The following is an 8261-nucleotide window of genomic DNA, read 5'->3' on the forward strand; positions in this document are numbered from 1 at the left end:
CGCAACAACCGGTATCCAGTCTAGGCCTGCCTTCATAAGGAACTCCAGACATCCCGGTTTTGCGACGAGGTCCACCAATCTGATATCCTTAAAAGCTGTCTGGCGTCCTGACCTACGCCATCTCAGGCAGGGTCTGCCCCGTCTTCTCCTACCATAGATATTGCCCTTATAGACTTTCCGGGTTGGATCATCTCCATCCATACGGATTAAGTGACCCGCCTACCGTAACCGTAAGCCGGATTTTATCCACAACTTGAAGGTGATGAACCACTTGGTGTAATTAGTCGCCTCCATAATTAACCAATTCGGCTGTAATTCCATTATAGAAAATATTATAGCCTTTTTTTGTTCTTCGATGAGGGGGGGGGACGAAACCTAAAGCTGAAGCTGTGCCTTTTCCGTCCTCAATGTTTTATTCCCACTTGATTGAATTCTTTCGAATCTTTTTTGCTTGATTTTGTTAACCGACAGCCTACGATGAGGAACAAGTCATGAGATGTTTATCCTTGATTCCATACGAAATCTCGGGAAGTTCAGCCTGGTGTGTTCCACGATAAAATGAAATTTATTATTGCAATGAGCAGGGAAGCAGAAGCTGGCACAAATAGCAATAATTTCAGAACCGTATACAGGTACTTCATCACGAAACAACTTGCAGGCGGTGGCAAATTTTTCGAAGGTTCGCTCAAGAAAATTAACAGTTGGCTGTTTTTTCACGACGATGAGCAGCTGCAGAATGGTAGGGGGTAATTCACAAAGGTTCTCAACTGTATAATATCCGGTGAAATTCCACTTCTCATACATGAAAAGGCTAGTCACCGTGACGTACGGATACTAACTGCTCCCATCCAAATAGAGGCGCCATCAGTGCATTCAAACGGGATAAATCTAGTGGGTTTGACGGTCTGCCCGCGAAACTGATCATCGCAGCTTCTGCAGTTTCTATTAAACTGCTACTCCGACTTATACGGAATTCTTTGGAATCCGGGTTCTCTCACAAAGAGTGGAAGAAGGGGGTGATCGTTAAGATTGAAGATTTTCAAGAAAGGTTTCGACAGCGGGGGCGGGGGGAGTGTATATGGAATGCTCTTTGCGCAGGAGGACTATTCTAGAGAAATGAATGACTACGATCAGAGTGAGGTAAAATCTCAAAATAATCGGGGTCCGGGGCGGAGTTCACCGGGGTTGCATCTTACCGTACATATTATTTCTTTTTGTTATCGGTGAAGATCTTCGAACTTCTTTGTCTGGAGGAAGCGGAGGGCTTCAATGGATCATAACATTTCCCTTCAAAACCCTTGACTACGCTAATGACATTTTTTGGGTTTTGCAAACTATGCTCTGCAAGAAGATAAACATCAATGAAATTAACTGAATGCCCGTCACACTCTTCGATCAACTGATCAATTTGTACATCTAGGAAGCGTGGTTTCTGACGACGGTGGCTCCGCTTACCGCAATAACAGTGCTAGATGCGCCTTCGTTGACTTGTCTAAAATCTGGAAACGTGGTTATATCAACATTACGATCAAATTAAGACTGTTCTGTGCTAATGTTCTTTCTGTGTTGTTATATGGAAGTGGCACGTAGAAAGTGATCCACACTGTTACTCCAAAGCTTCAAAGCTTCGTCAACATTTTTTGTGACTTGTCACTGGAGAACGCGGTCCTCATACTATTTCGGCTACTTATCCGTGAAAGAATTGATCAGAAGACGGAAGTGGTAATACATAAGTCATGCATTGAGGAGGGTCGACGATTCCAATGCTGGCTATGTTATGCAGTGGGACCTACTTTTCAAAGATAGTGGACGAGTGGGTCGCCTCAAGATAACTTTGCACAGAACAGTAGAAGAGGAACATAGGGTTATCGGGAAGTCCTGAAAGGAGTTGAAACGCACTTCACTGGACCGTGTACGATGGTGCTATACCCCAATTACAGCTTCGATAGTCTCACGCGGCTAGGGATGCATATCCCCCATGCAAGGTTCTGACTCACACTCGTCCTCGCTGGCGGTGTAGTGTGTATACACTAACAGTTCCAAGGTCTCACCAGAAGATTCCGTTGTGGAGCCTTCCCATCTTTTTAAAGAACGGATTTGTTCCAAAGTTCATTGACCAGAATCTTACTGAGTTTCGTAAACTCGCTGGTGCTTCCAATGTTCTGACAACAGTTCAACCAAGACCGCTTTCGAGCAGTCCTGACGGCTGACTTGCACGTCTGCCATTCCTTGTATGGCTTTCAGTATTTGTGACTGCAGTAGATGTTCAGGACCGGCCTGGTCAGTTTCTTAAGGTTGGACAGATCTTTATTCAGTTACGGTGGTACTGTCTTTTTGCTGTATTTTGCAGTGTTACGAGAATTTAAAGCCGGTTTCGAATGCCTTTTCCAGATCACAGACCTTTGACTCTAGTTCCTCTGTTGGCCCATTAATATTGAGGTCTCCGAAAGGATAATATGCAGCGAGATCTAGAGTGAAAAGTATTTAACTGTGATTTGAGAAGGATCTTAGGTTAGACAGGGTAAGGGAGGGGAGTCAGGTTGATATCTAGGACCCCCATCGAACCGTCAGAGTTCTTCGAGCTGCGAAAATGGAAAGTTGGTGTATTGCCTCTTTTACACACCGATAGATTTGTGTTAATAATAAAATCAAAAATGCTTTACATTGGCGTCGCAGCTATTCCGCTGCGATGCTGGACGTTCGGTGCTGTAGTTCTTCTGGTGGACCTGGTCGTTCGTAAGCCATGTAAGTTGTAGATATATACGTTCTCGACTCCCGCCTACTCCATTTAGGTCGCTCGAACTCTGGCCCGGATATAGAAAGGCATAGGTCATATAGGGACTTGCCGAATTATCTAACATTAAGTTGAAGCATCGCCGCTTTAAAGAAGAAGAAGATCAACGGAGATATTTGGCTTTAGTCATTCTAGACGTGTTTAGAGATTTTTAAGATCATTCAACCAATCCCAATAGAGCGTATTCTTACCCGCCTAAATTGCTGAGTGAACTACTGCTGAAGGCGCCAAGTATATCACTATCGCGGGTATGAATTTTGCGGATGTTCCCGAAGAATAGGGGCTCTGGCTTGGATTCCGTGCAAAATATCTGGTGGGTCCATAGGCTGGTATATAGTATAAATCAGGTCATTGCTCACATGGTGGAATTTCCACTCTTCGTAACTGCAGAGATTGCCTACTTTCTCCACAAAAAGGACATGCGCAGCACTCTGTAGGCACAAAAGCGATTGTTTGCTGGCCAAACTGGTACAACAGTCTGTTGTGCATCGTTGATATGATCTGCTGTCATATTTGGATGGACTCAGGAGCTGGATGCCGGACGTAACATTGGTGACCTCCATATCCAAGCTGTGGACGAGATAGACTTTTACGAGTTCCTAGGAGTTCTGCAAGAAACGCATGCGACTGTTTTAAGGGTGCTCTGTTATACGATTTTATACGACATGTGAAGCTGATGCTCTCGGGCACGAATAAAGTAATTGCATTGAAGATACTCACAATCTCTTTATTGGCATATGCAATCCATCGGACGATGATCGATCCATTCTCTTTCGCACGATAGCTTCAATGCACTAAGGATCATAAGCGTCAACTTTCTTACTTAAGATATGTAAACCTCTGCTTAGCAGCATGGGTACGACGTAACTCTCAAAGTCACTCGTCGTTGTATTTATACTAGACGCTAGTGGTGTATCTCCTTACTGAGGGAGTCAGCTCATGCTTCGGAACCGTAAAGACGGACGGACTGAACCACACACACCAACAAACAATGACTATTGGATGAGAAGTCTTCGAAATTCGGCATCGGCCAGCACGCAAATATTCTAGCTGCGGCTTTGTCTGCGGTGTTGCGAATCAGCCTGAACAAGCTTATTTTCTTATCTAACATGTTGCCAAGGTATTTAATCGCCGGCTACGACAAGATCATGACTTCACCAACCTGAACAGGGAGCACTGTGGAAACTCGCCCTTTGGTCGGGACGATCACTTTGGTTTTCCTTCAGAGCCAGGGAGAATCCACGCTCAGCCACCCATCAGCTGGCTCGCCGCCTCACCAGTGTGTGCTGAGCGCTGCAACATCATTTGCATATCCAATCAGATGTGATTCTTCGTTAACATCTCGAGTCCTTTAAATAACCCTTTAATATCTACAAAAGGTGACTTGGAATATGCAAATAATTTTCCAGCATTTCAAACATGTGGCATCACTTCGTTGAAAGGCAGGCGCTTTTTTATAATTAGCGGGAACATTCATCGCCGACAATGGCGATTGTGTGCCTCAGTCAGTTTCACCGTTTGAACCACTTCCTCATCCGCATCAATTGGAGATCGTCCTGCTGTAAAGCCGTATTCCTTTAGCACGTTTTGCGTCAGTCAGCCTTGGCTCGATGAATTTCTCAAGTAGCTTCACCATGGTATCCTATATATTGAGAGGACGATACGCTGACGGGCCTCGGGGTCGTCTTTGCCCCCGATTGTCAACAAAAGACGTGTCCGGAAGGCTCAAGTGGTTAGAGCATTAGACTGTCGTTGCGCAAGGTCGCGGTTCAAATGTTATTGGTGGTAGAGGGATTGGTTATTGTGACTGGATGTCGGGCACCAATCGACTCAGCTGTGAATGAGTACCTGAGCCCAAACAGGGTAATAATCTCGGGCGAGGGCAATGCTGACCACATTGCCTCCTACGGTGTACTGTAGTGTACTGTCACGGTCTTGAATGAAGTGCTCTAACACACTTCAAGGCCCTAATCCAATATGGATTGTTGCGCTAACGATTTTTATTATTATTATCAACACAAGCCTCGAAATGTTCGAGCGTTAAATGTGCCGAGTAGGAAGTTGGCTTATATTTGGATATATGTTTCACTACTTCGCTGGGAATACTATCCGGTCCTGGTGTTTGATGTCCTTGTTGGACAAGGCCGCCTCTTTCCATTCCTCTGCAGTAAAAGGTGGACATTCTTCAGTATTCCCCCTTTCATCGACGGCGTCAGCTCCGATGGAGTGGACAGGAAAAGGTGCCTGCACCTTCCATATTTACTGTTTCCGTGGAACAGGATGATCGATTAACACCAAGTTTTTTGGTAATCAGCTTATACTTGAGGGACTATAGACAAGCTGCCGGTGGCTCGGTTTTATGGTTCATTTACACCTAGCTTCAACAAATTTGCCGAAGTTGGTTTTTCCGATATTCCACTTGGTAGATGTTTGCCGGACATCAGAACATTGGGAGGAGCCGTCACTTCGAAGGAAATGTATTAGTGATCAATGGCCGTGAAACCTTTCAGCACCGTATTTCGTTGCATCGTTAATACTAAGGACTCCATATTAGAGGTCATGTCAAGGATAGTGTCCTCGCAACCAGGGGGCTCAAGGGCTCCATCGTTAAAGTCTTCTCCAACTATTCCTTCCGTGTTTCGAATTTCGTCCGCTAATGCAGTAAGTGTATTCCAAAAAGCTGACATAGATTCGTTCGGAGTGAGGTGAACGCCGAAAACAGTCATTTCAGCACAAAGAACCCAAACGAAGCCATCGCTTCGCTGTTGGGTCTGTACTGGCGAGTAAACCGTATCTCTCACCCAGATGGAAGCGATATCGGCGGTACTACTCGCTGAGGAGCAAAATGTCACCTCTTTTTTCTTGTACCATCTGCCTCGTCAGGTTGTGAGCAGTTGCACTCCTATGTATGTTCACTTTCAGGATGTGGATCATAGTGCTTGACTTTTCATATTTTGCAAATCTTCTTTAATGACCTGACCTGACCTGGAATCGGGAATATGAGCCACATATTTTTTTCTGCAGACTTTGGTCCTTGCAAGGAACACAGCGCTTTTCCGACTCGCAATTCTATGCTTTGTGCCCGGGGTCACTACACTTGTAACACAAAGTGCTTCTGTCCTGTGCTCCGCAAACCCCTGCTATGTTCCCGTGGGCCCAGCACCCAAAACAGCGGTACAGAACTGCCCTTCACCTTATTCTGCAAGGGATTCACCTGATCTTCATTTTCCCACAATGATGAAGTTGGTTCGCTGTCTTCTCAGGGACGGTGACTATGGTCAATTTTTGACCTATGGAATTAACAGATGTTACCTATATTTCGAGGATGCACATCTGGTCTAGGCTTGAAACCACTGCTTTCGTGCCTAGAATGCTCTGGACTGTCTCGCAGAACGGACACTGTTCATCAGCTTTCTACCCAAATTCGACAAGTACATATATCCCCGGATTGACTCCACTAGATAAATTTAACGTCTACGAATTTGAAGGATTTCTGCGAGAGATCTCTTTTCGTTCAGCTTGATGAGAATGGTCTTTGATCGTGGTTTTCCATATAATTTAAGTTGTTGTTATTGAATTTTCTTATTTCTTCAACGCTGCTTGGTCCATTTGGCTACCACCTCGCGGAATTCTTCTTGCCGTGTCCTTGACGGCAAATCCACGACGTTTTCTCTTGGTTTCGTCTTATGAATTGTGTTTTTCCTTCAGCTTTTTTTCGGCAGTCTTCCACGAGTTTCGCTCGTGTGAAACAAGGTTCAGCAGTTCCTCGATTTCCATTGTGCCGTTTTTGATATCTATACAGATGTTTCGCTGAGCGATGGCAGCAGCTTTCATTTTTTGTAAGACCACTTCTTTAGTAGCCTTTTTCGTCTACCCTTGTCTTTCGAAAAAGGTCCATCGTCGTGAGATGACTTGCGTTTCCGCCTGGTTGGCGAGTTTGTCAACTTTTTTTCCCAATAAGGTAGTGTCACGCACTCGGATCTTGCCATCTTTTCTTGTGTGTTTTTTCCTGGTTTTGAACTCGATGGCGTCTCTGCTTTTTGGTCGCCAGGACCCTTAATCTCTACGATGTCACTTTCTTTTTCACTGCTAGTCGCCTCCTCCGCTGGAACCTTGCGTGTTTCTACTTTTTTAGTAGGTGACCGTCATATTTTAGTGTTTCTTGCAAGGGGCTTATAGTAGAATCTCCCATTTTAGTTGCCTGTAGCGGTGAGTATGATGTATTGTCGCTCCTAAAAATTTCGGCCATTGCCGCTTGCCTCGTCTTTGTTCTTGATGTTGTCATTGTATTTTGGTTGCCACCTGCTAGCCGCTATTTCCGCTAGAAAGTGCACTCGCCTCAAATGATTCCTATGTCTGTGTTGTCTACCCCTATGGAAATTTTTGTTCTGAGCCGGGATCAGACGCTTGCCAGGAGTCCATTTTAAGTGAGCTTGCTCTGCCAATTTAATGGTGTCATAGAACGTACTCGCAGCCCCGCAAAAATTATTATAGGAACGAAGGTAGCTGTAACATCCACCTGAAAGTTGTTACCACGAGAAGTGACTCTAGTGTAGCAAGGTACCGTTGAGAAGTCAGGGGGAGTGGAGAAGAAAGGGGAATTCCCCGTGGGCTACCGTTTTTTTTCCTTACTACCTTAGCCATGAGTCCATAAGTACTAAGCTAAGGGCCGAAAAAAGTAAAGAACTCCTTCCAGATAAATGGATCTCGAAACGGAATGGGACAAAGGGTAAAGAATAAGATGAGATGTGGTATTTGCGTTGGGGGAGCGTCAGCCTCTCGTCCTAGTTGCACTTGGTTCGACTCCCGGTTCGTCATTGATGTTTTCATTTGTCTTCGTGCTGCCCCGCTGCTGTAGGCTTATTACTGATCCAGCATAATATGTGTGATGGTAATGAGATTGAGGCATAGCCTCAGCGATCGGAACGTTATGAAAATATAATATGAAAAGAGACTGGGTGAACCCCATATTCCACAAAAGAGTGAACAGCAGACAAACAAATATATACCACAATTACCTAAAAAAATGTATAAATTCTAGACACTGTAATCATAATGGGTCGAAATAAAGTTTTCGCATCAAGGCTTACATTTGAAGCCCACTAGGTGCTTCTAAGCGGGAATTAACTTAACTTAACTGTTAACCATCAAAGTTCAATAATTTGATCGAAAGACTAGAAAGTTACTGCCAATTTCCCTGATAGACTAATTACCATTAAAGCTTTTCCATCCGTTTTCAAACTTTAGATCAGTGTTTACATCTAAACACCGCGAAGGTAGTACTGGTATAGAAATAACTGCCATGATGTTTACTCATATGATGACCATGATCCCATTTATTTATTCATTCATTGGATCAACGACCGTACAGACTTTCGCTGGTAAAATAGATCTCTAAGTGCGAAACTGGTAACTGCATAATTGACGGCGTTGGGTTGACCGAAACCAAGTAAGATAATAAACTTCT

The sequence above is a fragment of the Hermetia illucens genome, chromosome 2, assembly GCF_905115235.1.
Source record: "Hermetia illucens chromosome 2, iHerIll2.2.curated.20191125, whole genome shotgun sequence".
Classification (NCBI taxonomy): domain Eukaryota; kingdom Metazoa; phylum Arthropoda; class Insecta; order Diptera; family Stratiomyidae; genus Hermetia; species Hermetia illucens.